Here is a 19,023-nt window from a genome sequence, read left to right as displayed (position 1 = left end):
AGCACGACATCGCCTGGTCCGCAGCAATGGATGCGGCCTTCCAAAGCTCAAAGCGGGCCCTCGCCGACGCAACACTGCTCGCTCACCCGGTGCTCAATGCTCCCATCGCCCTCACCACGGATGCCTCCGACTACGCGGTGGGCGCCGTACATGAGCAATGGGTGAACGGGGTTTGGCAGCCACTCGCTTTTTTCAGCCGGCAGCTCCGGCCGAACGAGCTCAAATACAGCACGTTTGACCGGGAGCTCCTCGGTCTACACCTGGCCGTCCGCCATTTCCGCCACCTCCTGGAGGGCCGACCTTTCACGGCGTTCATCGACCACAAGCCGTTGGTTTACGCCATGGCCAAGGTCACGGAGCCGTGGTCGGCCCGCCAACAGCGCCACCTCTCCGCCGTGTCGGAGTTTACCACGGACATCCGGCACGTCGCCGGCAAAAACAACGCCGTGGCCGACTGTCTTTCCCGGGCCAGCGTGAACGCGGTCCACCTGGGCGTGGACTTTGCGCTTATGGCGGCGGACCAAACCACCGACACCACGGTGCAAGCCCTCCGGGCGGCGGACACGGGCCTCCGCCTGGCTGACATCCCCTTCGCGGACACTGTCCTGCTCTGCGACGTCTCCCAAGGCCAGCCTCGCCCCATCGTGCCCGTCACCTGGCAACGCCGCATCTTCGCCTCCCTCCACGGCCTTTCCCACCCGGGCCGGAAAGCTTCCCAGAAGCTGGTGTCGGCGCGATTCGTCTGGCACGGCCTTCGTCGGGACGTCCGCGATTGGACCAGCACCTGCACGGCCTGCCAACGGGCCAAGGTCCACCGACACACCCAGGCCCCGCTGGCACCTTTCACCGTGCCCGAACGACGTTTCGACCACGTCAACGTGGATCTGGTGGGCCCCCTCCCCCCGTCACGGGGGTTCACACACCTGCTCACCATGGTGGACAGGACCACCAGGTGGCCGGAGGCCGTTCCCCTCGTCTCCACCACCACCGCCGACGTGGCGCAGGCTTTCATCGCCACCTGGGTCGCCCGCTTCGGCGCACCGGCGGACATTTCATCAGACCGCGGACCACAGTTCACCTCCGAGCTGTGGGGCGTGGTCGCCCGCAACCTGGGGGTCAAGCTCCACCGTACTGCGGCCTACCACCCCCAAGCAAACGGGTTGTGCGAGCGATTCCACCGCTCCATGAAGGCCGCGCTCATGGCCGGCCTTCAAGACGGCGGTTGGGCCGACCGGCTGCCGTGGGTCCTTTTGGGCCTCCGCACGGCCCCCAAGGAGGACCTCCAGTCATCCACCGCCGAGCTTGTCTATGGCCAGGCGCTACGCGTCCCGGGCGAATTCGTGCCCGACGCTACCAGTCCCTGGTCCGCAGCTCACCAGCGCTCGGACCTCCAGGAGGCCGCCCGACGGTTTGCCCCCGTGCCAACATCCCACCACGGTGACCCCCAGTCCTACGTCCCCCCAGCACTTCGCACAGCGGAGTATGTTTTTGTGCGTCACGACGCACATCGGGGGCCACTCCGGCCGCCGTACGACGGGCCCTTCCGGGTGCTGCGACGGGACGACAAGTCGTTCGTCATCGACATCGGCGGCAGGTCGGACCGGATTGCGGTGGACCGCCTCAAGCCGGCGCACGTGGACGTCGACCACCCACCACGGGTGGCCCTTCCGCCGCGGCGAGGCCGCCCCCCGTCCACGGTGCCCCCCACTCGACCGCCCACCACCACACCGGACCCCCTCCCACGACCCGCCAGGGGTCGCTTCAGCCGGGTCATCAGGACTCCCCTCAAATTGACCCTGCCGGTGCAAGTCGATTCTGGGGGGACGTGTGTAGCGGCTACCGCTGGGTTTTCACAATCGCCTTGCACCTATCAAGGACGCGGAGCGATCACCATGCCGGGCTCGTCCAGGACGCCCGGGCAGGCCCGCGCTCAACTTGCCAGGCCTCGGTCGGGACGCCCGGGCATGCCCGGGCAGGCTCGCCCTCAACTTGCCAGGCCGCAGCCAGGACGCTGGGCCACGCCCCCTCTCGCCTTTCCTGGGCAAACGCTCCGGGATAATATGTATATATATTGCTGCCCGATAAACGGGCTTTTCAGAGTGCCTGAGTGTTTGGTTTGATTAAAGCAACTCGGATGAATTCCAGCTTTTTGTCGCGTCCATTCTTCCGATCGACGTGGGAGCCCCAGCTCCTTCAATATTATATATATATTATATCCTGAATTTTTTTTGCAATTAGCTTGTTTAAAATTTTTCCATCTTTAATCTAATGCTCCTGGACAACAGGTTTAGGTGGCAAAGGTGGTCATCCTGGAGCCATGCCTGGATGCAAAAAATGCGCGACTCAAGGTGGGAAAGGCATATGCCAACCAGGTGGAGCTTGGCCCTGGACCAATGGTAAAGGTGACGGGAGGGGCATAAAACATCAGCTGTGACTTCGGTGGGGCAGTCTATAAAGGCATTGGCTGACCGGAATCGACAGGCATAACCCCAGAGGTGCTGAGCTGGAGACTACACCCTGGAACGAGAGAGGAGAGCAGAAAAGCCACACCCTGTCCTGCCAGCGTCGTGCCCACTCCCTCTGGCCATGTCCCTCCCCCTCGTTGCCTACCAAAACAATTATTGCATCTAGATTGGACATTCTCCTCACAAGCTACTCACAATGTTTGGCCTAGGAGCTCTGCTGTCTTGCATCTTCCCTTGTCCTCCACCATGTGTATCTGAAGGCGTAAGGCATAGAATAATTGAGGTTCCCGTGTTCGTCGTTGGTATCGTGGGCATTGATGCGGATTGGGCAATTTTAGGGATTATTGATTGTTTGCTTTTGTACATATGTGCGATTTTTTTTTTGTAAGCTTTCGGTGTGTGCCAACTGCCAAGGTTGAATGACCAATGACAACGCAATTTTGTAAGTTTTAGATGTCATTGAAGAGGAAATTATTTTTCTGTCTTGTAGTGAGTTTATCCCTGGTGTTGGGCTAGCGGCTAGGGTGCCGGCTTAGGATCCTACGATCCTGGGTTCGAATCCCGGTCGATCGCTGAATTAACGCCAGGGGGGTTGACTCAGCCTGTCATCCTTCCGAGGTCGGCAAATTGAGTACCAGTTCACTGGTAATTCCCTGTTTGTCGTTAAAGGCGGCAAAAAGGGTTGGCGGCAGGAAGGGCATCCGGCCGTAAAACATTGCTTCAAAAAGGGGACCGAAAAACAACAACAACCACGGTTCCCGAAAAAGGCCAACCGCCGCTTTGCGGGGAAAAATGGCCTCTAAAGGTGGTTATTTTATTTTTTATTATATAGTGAGTGAGTGGATCTCCACCAGAATCATGCAGTTAGCACAACGAGGAGGTTTGATAAGTCCACTTCTTGCTTAAATATCTTTATAAATGAGCCATAACACAAAGCAATACAGTTCACTATTTTATTTATAATATGCAAAATGTCTGGTTTTGATTTTGCAAAGATGCTGCTTTTTTATTTACATCACAGAAAATTGCCAACAGAGTACAAGCATTAATTGAATGGTCCTAGGTGTTGTGTTGGCATTGACAGTTATTATGAACTGCAAGCTACGAGCTTTTTCCGCAAAGACTTTGAACCTGCAATGGCGCTTTAAAACATTTATCCACACAATCATACACACATAAGTAACATTGGTGTGTCGAGCAGAGTCCTGGGCCTTTTAAGAACACTTTTGTGTGAGTGCTGAAAATGCCAAAAACAGGTAAAATGACTGAAGCCTTTAGGCATGATTAAGTTTAATCTCGAACATTATAACATCGTATTTCCAATGAACTGAAAACCACGCTAGAACGTTGCTATTGTGATGATCAGGCAGTCTGACCCGATTGCCCAGGTCTGAATCCAGTGAATCGCTGAGCGAACACATCAGTCCCCCACTGCAGAGACCTCCTGCCGGATCCCGCATCCAGAGTCCTGTTACCGTGTGGTTTGAAGTCCTGCGCTGGATTGCCAAATCGCATGTAATCAACCAATCAACATGCCTTTAACAAGCCTCGATAAGAGACCAGTACTCCATCAGGCTGCGGATGAAGGCCTTGTAGGTGGATAAGAGTACAGGTGTGCCAAGGAAGGACTTTGTAAGGCAGAGGATGCCTTGCTGGCAACTGGCTTTGCAGGCCAATCTTGAAGTATCGTTTGTGCAAGAAACATCAGGCTGACAGTGAGACTCAAAAGTTTGAATGACTGAACCTATTCAAGAAAACTAGAGCAATTAGACCGTCGCCAATATGCGTCCACGTAGTTCCTGCCCATGACAACTGGTAGATGCCCTTATTGACTGTCCTAAAAAGAAACAAGTTTGATTTAAATCCCCTGAGTTGTTCTCAAGTATCACATTTTTAACAGACATGACAAGTTTCACATCGATCGGTGAAGCGGTTTCGGAGAAGGGTTTTTTTTTAAAATATTGGCTTTCAAGCTAATATGGCTGCCAAACCACGTGACCTACGATGCCATCATTTACAAACTATATGCAGCAATGGTATTAGATGGCATTTAAGTTTCGCATCAACAGGGTAAGTGGTTTCTGAGATGAAATTATTTAATATTTTCCTTCAATCCTATATGGCTGCCACACCATGCGACCAATGACATTTTCGATAATACACGTAAAGTTTCAAGTTGATTGTTTCGGTGGTTTGGGAGAAGATGTTTTTTAAAAGATTTTAGGTTAAATCCAATATGGCTGCCAAACCATGTGACCTATGATGTCATAAATTTAATATTTCAATCCAAATGTGTCATAGATCATGTGCATGCAATTTCAGATTTTTAAGCATTCGATTAAAACAGTTATTATGGCTGGTATACCACTTCACCGATGATGTCATCATTATCATGCATTTGTTCCCCATTTGGAGCACTTGACAATGTGCCAAGTTTCAATTTTTCCCATTCAGTGGTTTCCAATAAATATTTATTAAATTATTTGCATTTGATCCAAGATGGCTGCCATACCACATGACCTATAACGTCATAATTATCATAAAAACATTTTAAATGGGTATTGCTCTTACCCTGAAATTTTCATGTGTTGATACGGATGAGAAACAGACATGTGGTTGATGAGAAAACCTGTACGGATGGACGTACATATGAACGGACAGACAACCTGAAAACATAATGCTTCTGGCCACCTTCGGGGGTGGAGGCATAATAAGTAGATGGTAGAAGAACCACCTTTGGAGGCCATTTTTCCCCACAGAGCAGGGGTTGGCCTTGTTTGGTCCCCTTTTTGAAGCAATGTTTTATGGCCGGATCCCCTTCCTGCCACCAACCCTGTTAGTCACCTCTTTTGACACACAGAGAATTACCAGTGAACTGGTACTCAATTTGCCGACTTCGGAAGGTTGACAGGCTGAGTCAACCCTCCTGGCGTCAATTCAGCGATCGACCGGGATTCTAACTCAGGATCCGAGGATCCCCAGCCAGCACCCTAACCGCTAAGCGCTAAGCCAACACCAGGCTAATAAGTAGATGGGAGGTTATCAAGAATTGGCTCAATCTTGTACTCGTTTCTTTAGCGATGACTTTGTTTTCGGTCATGGGAGCTGGCTGTGCACACAACCCTCCTCCTTTATCTACGCTTGTGAACGGCAGTACACCAATATATTGGGTTGAACAGGTGGAGTAAATATGCACATTAAATATGTATCTACAATATGGTCATAAAGTAAATACTGTATATACAATTTGGCCATTAAATATCCTGGGGTATATTTTGCCAGAGTATACCGATGATCCCATAACCTGTTCATATTCCTTGTGTACAAGTCTTATTTAAGGTTGACCTTCTTGCCTCATTGGGACTCTTCCTGGCCTTTCATTGCTGCAGTGATTCCTGTTGAGTATCCACTGTTGAATCTCCAACAGAAAACATCAGTTATTTTAAAACAGTCGTGAGGCTATCTTAAAAATTTAAATTCGAATGTCCACCTGATGCTAATGGCTGGTCGAACTTCATTTATAAAACACTCGCACAAACTTAACATTCTGACTTATTTAATACATTTGAAATGCAAAACTTCACCACAAACGAAAACGACTCTGCGTAAGTGCCTTTTTCCACAAGCCAAAGCACAAAATGGGTAGTTATCGAGATCGAGGTTATTGCAGCACCGAGTGAGGCCATTAGCTCTTGGTCATTTTTTATCATGATGGGACATCAATTTGTCAAAAAAATGTCAACTCAGGCTAAGCCACCTTCTACTAATGTTTTTGTTCTGCTACAAATTATCCCACATGGGCCAGCAGTTCTGCCAATGAACTGTGATTAAACTGTCACCATGCTGAGATTCTGGTCTGTGATAGTTGGTCTCAACAAGTGATGTATTCAGTCCTTCTCAGTACATTATATTGTTATGGTGCTCAGACAGGAATCCCGCTCCTGAACACCGAATATGTTATGGCCTGGGGTTCAGGTTTACTACGAGGGGGTTCACCTCCGTTCCCTCCCGAACTTACTGAACCTGCGGCTGCCACGCACGAATAACTTCATATTTAGCAGGTTGCAAACCAGCAACTACGAATGCCGATTGGTCCGTCGCGCGATAGCTTACCTGTACCACGTGACGGTCTCAATCGGGGAACGTACCGTAACCTCCGACGGTACACCAATTTAGATGGCCGAGCAAAAACCGTTGGTAACCACCAGAGTAATGCTAATGCTGTTACGACCGATGGTTAACCTGAGTGCGAGCAATGGCAGATCAATGGAGGAAAAGACTTTCACGGACAGAAAGGAAAACGTTTAACAATTTGATTTATTTACAAATATTTACAATGTAAATATTTTTAAAAGGAAAGAAAAATGGACGAGAAGCAGGAACTTAGCTTATTCTACGCCTTATTACGATTACAACAAATAAACACCACATGGGCCCAGCACACTTTCATGGGGGTGGGGAGGGGAACGAACAAACGAACACAAGAAACCTGCTAGCACAAAGGCGTGAATGCTCTGGATGCCTCTCCTCGTGACGTCCCCCGCCCCATTGTCGCCACTGAGCAGCACAAACAGGTAATGACGATCCCAGCACGGACAGGCAGAGAGGTCGATCGTCAGCATGGCAGAGTGACCCAGGCCCCAAGAGAGGACAACACGTGCTAGGTCAACAATCCAGGCCCCAAGAGAGGAGCACACATGCTCAGTGAACCCAGCAGAGTGAGACAGGCCCAGAGTCAACAAAGAGACAGGCCCAGAGTGGAGCAATCTTGCAGACATGTGGTGAGTGCCCAGGAGACAGGCCCAGAGTGGAGCAATCTTGCAGACATGTGGTGAGTGCATAAGAGACAGGCCCAGAGTGGAATTATGTAGGTGTAGAGGCCTGCAAGAAGGAGACCAGCCAAGAGCAAAAATGTCCACGTGCTGAGTGGGCCGAGAGAAAGAATCAATGTATTTTAATCTCCCGTTGCTTACCTCGCTGAGCGTGGTGGTTGGGGGGGAATCTTGGAGGTGTCCTGGCTCCCTATTGGTGGATCCTGTTACTCCACCCCACAAGCTCCCTCAAAGTAATTTAGGCCCTGATTGGTGAGATTCTGAACCTGGACACAATGGTGTGCCTTGGAGCCTGGTGCATTGCCTGGTAAATTATCCCTTATGAGAGGAGGACCTGACTTTCCCTTCCCCCAACGCATAAAGACATAATAACCCGAAATAAGGGGAATGGGCTAAGATAATGGTCTGCTATGAAATAACTATTCTAAGGGACCTGTATGGTGGTTGCCATTACTTTTTAGTGGTTTCCCAAAACCGCAACAATATATTGCACCACACAGCAGCTTTTAGTAAAAGTATCAAATACAGTATTAATATTGGCATTATTATTGATATCTTATTATAATGGAGCAAACGTATAGGGTGATGTATGTATGTATGTATGTGTGTAGGTGTGTATGTATATTTGTGACCAAAATGTCTTATTCATCTTCAAAAATATATCAAAAAGAAAAACACGGTCCGTGAAGCCCTGAGGCGGTGTGGCGGTGTGGGAGTGAAACCGTGTGACGATACATCTATTAATTATGTACTGTTTAAACATAATACACATCGGTTGCATCCTGTCTATTAATTACATATGTCTATTAATTACGTAGTGTTGGAATATACCTGACCCTTTAGACGGCTGACACCCCTTAGACCTTTGAAGACCCTTTAAGTCCCCCAAGACCCTTAAAGACCCAAAATACCCCAAAGGCCCTGAAGACCCTTAAAGACCCTGAAGACCCAAGAGACTCCAAAGACCCAGAAGACCCCAAAGACCCAAAAGACCCCTAACACCAAAAAGACCCCGAAAACCAAAAGACCCTGAAAACCCTTATGGACCCTGAAAGCCCAAAAGACCCCAAAGACACAAAGTACTCTGAAAACACAAAATACACCATCACCCCCACTAATCCACACCCACCCTCTCCCCCTTTTCTCACTCCTGGAGGAAGCAGGCCTGGTCAAAGATGCCTGTGCCTCTGTAGCAACGTGTGGTGAGGCGCGCGGAATGGGCTGATCCATGCTAGTTGCTATTTATTGTTGTTTTTATCAGTAACATCCGTAGCTGTCTAAGCAGACAGATGAGAGTGAAACATAGAGGAACCAAAGTCCATTATAATTAGTGCTATACGTTTTTATTGTTTAGACTCATTTACAGGATAATTACTTTTTAAAGGCCTGACCAGCAAAATAATATTCTACGGCAAGCTTTCGAGTTAATATGGGAGAATATCAAAACTGCTGTCAAAATAAAAGATCAAATGCTCGTTTATTCTCCTTCTGGCAGTCCTGGGTTCAAATCCACATGGGTTTAGATCAAAATATAAAAATTGCAATTTGGGTGCCATGCAGGTAAAGTAGATCATTCTCCATCTGGGAGCGTGCTGTTCTGCGGAGGGAGCAGTCAGCTGGCTATTCTGGCTTTTGGCATGGAAATATATGCCTTTGGCATCAACAGAGGCCAAAAGGAAACATTAAAAACTCTTTGGGATATTTTGGTCTTCACGACTTTCAAGAAGTAATAACAAAGTTATATCGGCATAAGTGATACATATACGTATATATGGACCTTTTGGGAAGTAAACCCCCTCCTCCCCTTCCCTTCTGCTTCCCATTTATATGCAACTGCCTCGGTCGTTTTCTCTAATACATCGAACGGTTTCCAGTTGGAATTGCCTGTGACACTCTTGTCAACGAGAGAGCCCTCTGGTGAAGACATTAGGTATACTGAGCATACAACCAGGATCAAGGAAGCAATGCAAGGTGGGGAGGGGGTTGGGGGACAGCTTGCTCCACCTTCACCGACAGGGAAATCTTGTCCCACCTTAATCTGTATTCATGATGCTGCTTTTGATTTTTGGTTTCAATAAATCATGAATATAGCCATGTGGATTAATAAGACATCGCCAGACGCAGCCCATCTTATCCTAGCATATTACCCAAGGCAAATCAGAATCAAGAAAATCCTTGAAGGGTCAATATTACTCCTTTATCTCTCCATCCCTCACTCTCTTGGGGCCATGATTCCAGGGTTCGAACCAGAGATTTATTTTGTATTGTTTTATACAAAATCGAGGCTCGTGTAAGCTAAAACAAATATTGTTAGATACAAGATGCATTATTATAGATCTGGTCAACTTTTGATAGATCACAACAGTGATCCCAAATGTTCACCAACATCATGTAAGATGTGGGCTTCCACAGATCACATCATTCAGATTCGTATCATCTCATATAAAAGTATCATGTAAAATGTGTACACCAACCAATGGTTGTTTGACCATGCTCTATCCTTTTCTAAATGCCGAGCATCAAGCATGGAAGCAGAATGTACCATTTTTAAAATTATTTTGAATGACTCAGCTGGGGTTCAAACAACAGACCTCCCAGACTCAGAGAGGACAATAACCATGACACCACTGACCTTATTTGCAAATGATGAAATGATAATTGGGGAGGAAGGGGTGGACATTTATGTTAGAAAACAGCAAGATTTAACCAGACTCAAGCTAAAATATCAGTGAACAACTATATATCTGCGATCACAAATTGATCGCAAAGAGTTAGCTTGGGGAGACTTACCCTTGGCTCTTGCCCGCGACTTACCCTTGGCCCACGATCCAATTATGGCATATTTTGTTTGGATCACCATATGACCTTAACATTCAACATTTATGAATAGCATGAATTAAGAAAATGTGTCCCCATCTACAATTTATCCATAAAACTCAACATCATGAAAATCAGAGGGAAATTATTCAAGTTATGATCAAAAAGATGTTTTTTGTTAATTAGGACCAAACCGAAAAAGTCGGTCAAGGACACTAATCAAATATCAGGTGCACAACTTCAGTGCAAGTACACTATTATAATGCAGAAAACATCTTGGAAGGCCAAGCGAGTCTTGAGTAAGTGAAGCGAATATGTGAATTGCTCTATGCCATCTAGAGAGGATAATTTCGTTCCAACATCCCTTAGTTGAGTTATGGCGAAAAATGCTAACATGTCTACAATTAGGTCATGACCTTAAAAATGAGGTCAAGTTCAAATAAATTAAGTCAACCACACAAATTTCTAATTTGATGCAAATTGATGATGCAAATTCTAATTCCGAAAGTCACAGCTGGATCTGAGTCCTCAAAAGGTCCTTCGAAAGCCCTCAAACATTGTCAGAAAAAAATGAAGAAAAACCTAAATGGTGGTTTGGTCCTCCTAGAGATGTGATGTAAACAGTAAGTGCACCTTGCTTTAGAGAGGGCAATTTCGGTTTACTCCTTACTACAATTCACGGATCCGGTGTGTGTGTGTGTGTGTGTGTGTGTGTGTGTGTGTGTGTGTGTGTGTGTGTGTGTGTGCGTGTGTATTAGACACGCCACTCCTCCTACAGTTCTGACACAATTACATCCAAATTTGCAACATAGGATCACCATTCTAATTAGTGTGGAGGGGTGTTTTTATCTTTGCCATAGGTCTTAAGGGGCGGGGACGTGATTTGTCTATGTAAATGTGTATCGTGTAGCGCCGCCTCCAGATGGGAGAGGGTATTACAAGTTGCCACACCACAGTACAGTATTGCTGTCGCCACATTTTCCAATATAGTGAGGTATTTTGAATTATAAGGAGTAGGCTTGTTTTTGCTTGATGCACGTAACCCAGGTTATTATTATTTTTTCTGGGGCAAGCTGTCAGTTGCTTATACACTGCCAAAATAAAGGTATGCATCAGAAGAACGTGTTGCATGCTTAGACCAAGATCGCCCGTAGGGTGGGTACTCTGCTTGGTGGAAATAATTAAAAGGAATGAAGAGGAAGAGGAATGATGGAGGTATCACTGTACAGCAGGCCCGTGACATGCCGCCATCCCCACACCTCACCCACTCCTACATCCCCACTTCGTCCTCCTCCATGGCCCCCTTTCTCTCCTTCCTTTCCTTCGACTTAATATTTGGTAGCACGACCTTTGGACAAAATAACCTCTGTCAAGCACTTCCTATAGCCATGAATGAGCTTCCTACACCTCTCCACTGGCAGTTTGACCCACTCTTCTTGTGCAAACTGCTCCAGTTCTCCCAGATTTGAAGGGTGCCTTCTCCCAACTGCTGTTTTCAGATCTCCCCACAGGTGTTCAAGGTGATTTAGATCTAGACTCATTGCTGGCCACTTCAGAACAGTACAGCGTTTTGTCCTGAACCATTCCAGGGTGCTTTTTGAAGTGCGTCATTGCGTCAGGCAGGTCATTGTCCTGCTGCAAGACCCATGACTTTCGACGGAGACCCAGCTTTTGGACACTGGGTTGAACGTTGCGCTCCAAAATGCCTTGGTGATCTCCTGATTTCATAATGCCATGCACACATTCAAGGAACCCAGTGCCAGAGGCAGCACAGCAACCCCAAAACATCACTGAACCTACTCCATGTTTGACTGTAGGGAAGGTGTTCTTTTCTTTGAAGGCTTCATTTTGTTTTCTGTAAACATAGAGATGATGTGCTTCACCAAAAAGCTCTAATTTCATCTCATCTGTCCACAGTACATTCTCCCAGAAGGATTTTGGCTTGTTCAGGTGTGTTTTGGAAAACTCCAGTTGGGCTATCTTCTGTCTCTCTTAGCAGTGAGGTCCTCCATATAACCACCTTTCATTGAGTTGGTGGCAGATGGTGCAAGGTGAAACTGTCGTACCTTGTGTCTGAAGGTGAGGTCCAATGTCCGATGACACGAAAGACACCGCACCAAGAAAACAAGCTTTTTAATGTTAGAGAAAAATACACATGTGAGAGAAAGGGGTCTGCTCGGATCTGGCTCGATCCCTTCTCAAAGCTTTTTTTACAATATACTCTGCTTATATACACAGAGTCAAAAGCCCATTCAAAACAATAGCCCATTCAGACATTAGTGCAGCAGAGATAAGAACATCCAAGAGTAAGTTTCCTTCCAAGAACACGCCACGCACTCATAGTGCCACGCATGCAATCTTGTAGGTCAGCTTCCAGCACGGGACGGCCTGTACTCCAGAGAAACCCACAATGTGCTATTAAAATCTTAGATTAGCAGAGAGAAACACAGACCAGCTTTGTGAGCAAATGCAAGAGAAAAATATCACAGAGCATAAGATATGCATTCTCAGCCTATTCCTCAAACTAATGAGAAAAGGTTTGATAAAGCAACCATCAGCTCCCACAAAGGTCAGCTTGAATCTGTTTGGCAGTTGATCGAGGTGCTTTCTCCACCATTCGAACAATCGTTCGCAGCAATCTTCGTTCACGTTTTCTATTGCGGCCGCATCCAGGGAGGTTGGCTACAGTGCCATAGGCCTTAAACTTATAACTTCTAATTATTTCTAACAACTTCTAAAAGGTGCCAATAATTTTGTCTGGGCCATTTTAGGATTTGTGTGTGGAATAAGCTAAGATTTAGTAGTTTTTTCAGCTTTTTTTGTTTTGTTCCACTGCAAACCAAAGAAATACATATGTGGATACCAAAAGATTTTTTTATTTCAACAATTTTCTGGAGGAAATGGTGCATTATTTCCACCACTAATGTACAGTCACATGAAAAAGTAAGTACACCCCATGAAATGTTTTGACTTTTTCAACATATTTCAACATACAGCTATTTGATCTTCATTTCAACAATATTGACAGACAAAGGTGATATAATATAACAAATATCATGAAACATTTACATTTTGTAGTCAATTGTAGAATTTAAATAAACATAAATGCAAATTTGGCATGTGGAAAAAGTAAGTACACCCTTGGCTCCAATAGGTGGTATTGCCCCCTTTGGCAGAAACAACCTCAAGTAGGCGTTTCTTATAACTGTCTACCAGTCTCTGACATTGACTGGGAGAAATTTTTGCCCACTCCTCCATGCAAAATTCTTTCAGCTGTGCGATGTTTGAGGGGTTTCTTGCATGCACAGCCCGTTTCAAATCCCTCCCCCCCCCCCCCCCCCCCCCACAACATCTCGATGGGATTTAGATCCGGGCGTTGACTTGGCCATTGCAGAACCCTCGATTTCTTTCTTTTCAGCCATTCCTTGGTGGATTTACTGGTATGTTTAGGGTCATTGTCATGTTGTAAGACCTTCGGTTGAGCTTCAACTTTCTGACAGATGGCCTCACATAATCCTCAAGCACCCACTGGTACAATGAAAAATTCATAGTGGATTATATGATTGTGAGCTGCCCAGGCACTGATGCAGCAAAGCTGCCCCAAGAATAATATTTCCACCACCATGCTTTTTTTTTTTTTTTTTTTTTTTTTGTATACTGAATCGAGGCTCGTGAAAGCGCTAACATTAACTTCACAAACAAATCGACTAGACAAACAAAATACACAAAAAGAGGGAGCGGAAGACAAGATGGGGAGAAAAGGGGAAGCACACACACACAACATCCGAGAGCAGGGAGATGTGTGGAAGGGAGAGGGCCCGGGGGGAGGAGGCATGGGAAGGGGGGGGGGGGGGGGGAGGAGAGGGAGAAGTATAAAGCACAAGGACACCAAGGACTTCCAGGACAAAAGTTGGTATTTCAAAAAGTGGAATTGGGGTGAAATTAGCGGGGGTAGAAAAGATCAAGGTTTTGGATGGGGGAAGATAAGAGATGGTGGTGAACAGCTGTTTTAAAGACTTGGAGGGTGGAGTGGGATTGAAGAGAGTGAGGGAGTTTGTTCCAGAGGCGGGAGAAAAGAGGAATGAAGGAGTGAAGGTGAGCAGAGAGTCTTGATTTTGGCAGTTTAACCAAAAGAGGGTTGCAGGCAGATCTTGTGCGACCTGTAGGAATATTTGCGGGACAGAGCCCAGAGAGAGCTGGGGGGGCAAGGCCAGAGAGGAGTCGGTAGAAGACGGAAAGACCACCAACCTGCCTGCGGTGAGTGAGTGAGAGGCCCTTGGAGTTAGCTTCATCGCGGGAGATTCCAATGATTCTGAATGCTTTGGTTTCAACAGCGTGAAGACGAGCTAGGTGTGAGGCAGGAGCACCAGCCCAGAGGGGAGAGCAGTATTCCATTGAGCTGCGGATGAAAGCCTTGTATGTGGTGAGGAGCTCAGGTGTGCCAAGGAAGGACTTCGCATGACAGAGGATGCCCAGTCGGCGACTGGCTTTGGAGGCCAGATTTGAAATGTGGTTTTGCCAGGAAAGATCATGGCAGATAGTGAGACCCAAAAGCTTAAGTGACAGAACTTCTTGGAGAGGATTATTCAGAAAGTGGATGGGAGGGTTGTCCAGTCGGTCTTTTCGGAGAGACATCGTAAGAGTGTGAGATTTGTCAGGATTGAAAGACATGTTCCACTTGTTTGTCCAGTCTGTGATTTTGTCAAGGTCTGCAGAGAGTGAGGAGGCTGCAGACTGCCGATCTGAGGGATGAAGAATGGAGCGACAGAGAGTAGAGTCGTCAGCAAAGAGATAGAGAGGATTTTCAAGAGAGTCAGAGAGATCATTGATGAAGACCAGAAAATAGCTTTACAGTTGGTATCAGGTTCTTGTGGTCAAATGCTGTCTTTGGTTTTCGCCAAACATGCCTTCTGGTACTGTGGCCAAATAGCTCTACCTTTGACTCATCTGTCCAGAGCACATTGTTCCAGAAGTGCTGGTCTTTGCCTCGGTGATCATTGGCAAACTTAGTTCTTGCCCTGATGTTCTTTCTGGATAGCAAAGGTTTCCTCCTGGCACACCTCCCATGTAGATCAAATTTGTGCAGCCTCTTTCTAATGGTGGACTCGTGCACTTTGACATCAACAGTGGCAAGTGCTACCTGTAGGTCCCGTGATGACATTCTGGGGTTCTTAGAGGCTTCTTTCAGCATCTTGCTGTCTGCTCTCGGGCTGAACTTGCTGGGGCGGCCTGGCCTGAACAGGTTGGCAGTTATTTGGAATCTTCTCCACTTGCAGATGATCTTCCGGACAGTCGAATGATTGATTTCAAATTGTTTGGAGATCTTTTTAAATCCCTTCCCAGACTCGTAGGCATCTATAACCTTCTTTATGAAGGCCTCAGAGAGCTCTTTTGATCTAGGCATGGTGACACCGCACAATTCAACAACAAAGAGCAAACCAAACTAAATATCTGAGGTTTAAATAAGACAGGTTCCTCCAAGATCCTCTCTAACGATGTTCTAATCATTTGCACCTGAGCTGGTGCACCTGATTCTAATTTTAGGTATTTGAAGTAGTGATAAATGTAGGGGTGTACTTACTTTTTCCACATGCGAAATTTGCATTTATGTTTATTTAAATTATACAATGGACTACAAAATGTAAATGTTTCATGATATTTGTTATATTATGTCACCTTTATCTATCAATATTGTTGAAATGAAGATCAAATAGCTGTATGTTGAAATATGTTGAAAAAGTCAAAACTTTAAATGGGGTGTACTTACTTTTTCACGTGACTGTAGGTCATGTCGTATAGGCGCCATTTTGGAAAAACTTTGCACCTCTATATCTCTGAAACCACTCCATGGAAAAATTGAAACATGGCTCATTGTCAAGTACTCCCCATGGATAATAAGATATGTTAATGATGATGTCATCGGTGCCTTCGTTATGTCGTCATAATTTGACAAGTATAACGCTTCATCCGATCAGTATGAATTATTTTTTTCTCTGCAATAGTTGTTCCGATTGACACGAAATTTTCACGATAGGAGCGCCTCCTCCTGTAGAATATTTCAATGATTATTATGACGTCATAGGTTATGTGGTACAGGCACCATTTTGGAAAAACCGAAAAACGTTGCACCTCTACATCTCCGAAACAGTTAGATGGAAAAAATTGAAGCGTAGCTCATTGTAAAGAACTCCGCATGTGGAATAAGTATTGTTAACGATGACGTCATTGGTGCCTTAATTATAACGTCATAATTTGACAGGGACAACTCTTGGTCTGATCAGTTTGAAATTTCCTGAGCGCGATCTACGCAACGATTATATTAGAGAATATAAATTTATGATATCATCACTCACGTGGTCTGGCAGCCATATTGGATGAAAGAAAAAAAACCTTCAAAAACAGAAGAGTTTGCTTGCACCAAGTTGACAGCGCAGGCTAAGTATTCTATGAATACCTTCTAGTTTTAAAGGTTTTAAAAGATTTTAAAGGTTTTAAAAGATATTATTATGAATGAATATTATTATTTTGAATTTTTTTTTATATATATTATATTATATATTATATTGTCGTGTGTCTGCCCTGTAGTGAACACCGCAGGGCGACACGGATGATCAAACGAGCTTTAACTTCCAAGGCGTTCAATCCAAAAATGACGGTATTATTTAGACGCGAGGGAAAGGAGGATGATGAATTTACCTGGACGGCTTCCACCAGACGTCTTCGCACCAAGATAATCAATTAAAACCGACATGGAATTAAAATGTACAAAAATACCGGCTTTATTGAAGAAAATGCTGGTAACAACAGAATGCATGGTAAAACTAAATTCCTAATTGGAGCGCCCCCATACAGACTCATATACACACAAAGGGAAATATAAAAGAACGAAAGTTTTTTAAATGTGTGTTTGTTTTGTGGGCACTTAGCTCCGAGCTGCTCTTGAACCTCGTCAGGAATCGTCCAAACCCCCGCATCCTTGGCGGGAACAGCACGCTTTGCCGCACAGCTTGCGAGCGGAAACCAGGCCTCCATGCACAGTTTGCTCCTCTAGCCGTCGATCGTGCAGCGGGCAGGCCGCAACCGTCCACTTGTCTCTGCTCGTCAATGAATTACCCTCGCACAGGAGTGCTATGAACTCCTACTGCTTGTCCTGAAATCCCGAAGCATGGCGAAATATGAAATCATGAACATTCACCACCAAAGCCAGAAGATGCGAGGAAGTCAAGAGGGACAGCCAAGGACAGCCAAGAGGTGAAGTCAAGAGGGGCAGTCAAGAGGTGAAGTCAAGAGAGGCAGTCCAGAGGAGTCCAGAGCTGAAGTCAAGAGGGGCAGTCAAGAGGTGAAGTCAAGAGGACAAAATGTCGGGCAGAGCGTTCTTTTATACTCAAGGCTCTGACGTCATCCGTGCCTCCTCCACCAATCCCATAGTCCCATCTTAGCAGTCTGCACCAATCAATCCCGGACCAATCACTGCCCTTTGGGGCGTGGCCTCCCAGACCTGCCTGCTTGTGTTGCAATGTGGCGGCTGCCGCACCAGCGGTAGTTGAATGTCCCAGTTCCGGTCGATTTTATTACTCCCGCCAGGGAGTAATGCATTCGCTCGTGTCCGTCCGTGTGTGTGTGTGTGTGTGTGTGTGTGTGTGTGTGTGTATGTGTGTGTGCTCGTGTGTTTGTGAACAAGATATCTGGAAAAGTTCTGAACGGATTTGGATGAAAGTTGGTGCGATGATTGCCCTTGGGATAAGGAAGAATTGATTAGTTTTTGGTGAATCTCAGGATAAACTTCCGGATCCAGGAAAAAAAATTGGGAATTTTTTGGGGAATTCTTTTTCCTGTTTTCCTTTAAAATCCATTTTCTCTGCAATAATTGGACCGATTGAGAGCAAATTTTCACCATAGGAGGGACTCGGTCTGTAGAATATTTTAATGGTAATTATGACATCACAGGTCACGTGGTTCGGCCGCCATATTGTTTTGAGTGAAAAACACCAAAATCCAATTTTCTCCAAAACCACTGAACAGATCGAATTTGGCAAACTTTTCAGGCAGAATCACATACCCATGACGAACAAAAAAGTCAGTAAAGCATGACGTCATGCATCACATGGTTTCAGAGTTATGACGTTTTTAAGCACAAACCTTTAAAACCTAGCTCCTCCCTCATTTGTGATCCAATCGAGGGGAAACTTCACAGATCTGTTCAGCATATCAATCTACTAAAATGTCCTTTTGGAATTTGCGATAGGTCACGTGGTTTGGCAGACATCGTTAATTAAACGCAAATAATAAAAACATTTATATCTCTTGAACCACTTCATTGATCGATGTGAAACTTCATAGTGTAGTAGAAGTCATGAAGATTAACAAGTCTGCAAAATTTGAAGATGATTGCATGTACGGTCTGGAAGCTAGAAGTTGTTATTGCGTGAAGAAGAACAGTCTTAGACTGTGGACGATTAATTATTTATCACATGTGCAGACTTACAGGCATCGTTTGACACAATCTCCCGGGTTAATTTGAACCTCAAATAAAATTATAATTCCAGATTTGTCAATGGCTGAGGTATATTAACAAAAAAATAAAACAGATTTGGCAAAATTCCAACTTTTTTTCAAAAGATCGCATACTGGTATTCACCCAGGGTTGTGAGAGGCTGAAGAAGAAGAAACCTCGCATGGGCTTCCAAGACCAAATAAATAATTCTGGTTCTGGCTCTGCGATTTTCAGGTTTATTACTCCCACCAGGGAGTAATGCATTTGATCGTGTCCGTCCGTGTGTGTGTGTGTGTGTTCATATGATTGTGAACAAGATATCTGGAAAAGTTCTGAACGGATTTGGATGAAAGTTGGTGGGATGATTGCCCTTGGGACAAGGAAGAATTGATTCGTTTTTGGCGAAGCTCAGGAT

The 19,023-nt window shown here is 45.7% G+C and overlaps 1 protein-coding gene across 1 annotated transcript in view; it reads left to right on the top strand.

The window, feature by feature from the left end:
* ABHD6 (abhydrolase domain containing 6, acylglycerol lipase) overlaps positions 1-19,023 on the top strand; it is a 299,394-nt gene that overhangs the window by 235,041 nt on the left and 45,330 nt on the right. The gene's annotated exons all lie outside the window — the stretch shown is intronic.

This window comes from Myxine glutinosa, chromosome 4 (genome assembly GCF_964187855.1).
Source record: "Myxine glutinosa chromosome 4, kmMyxGlut1.1, whole genome shotgun sequence".
Lineage (NCBI taxonomy): Eukaryota > Metazoa > Chordata > Myxini > Myxiniformes > Myxinidae > Myxine > Myxine glutinosa.
This window is presented reverse-complemented; position numbering and strand designations above follow the sequence as displayed.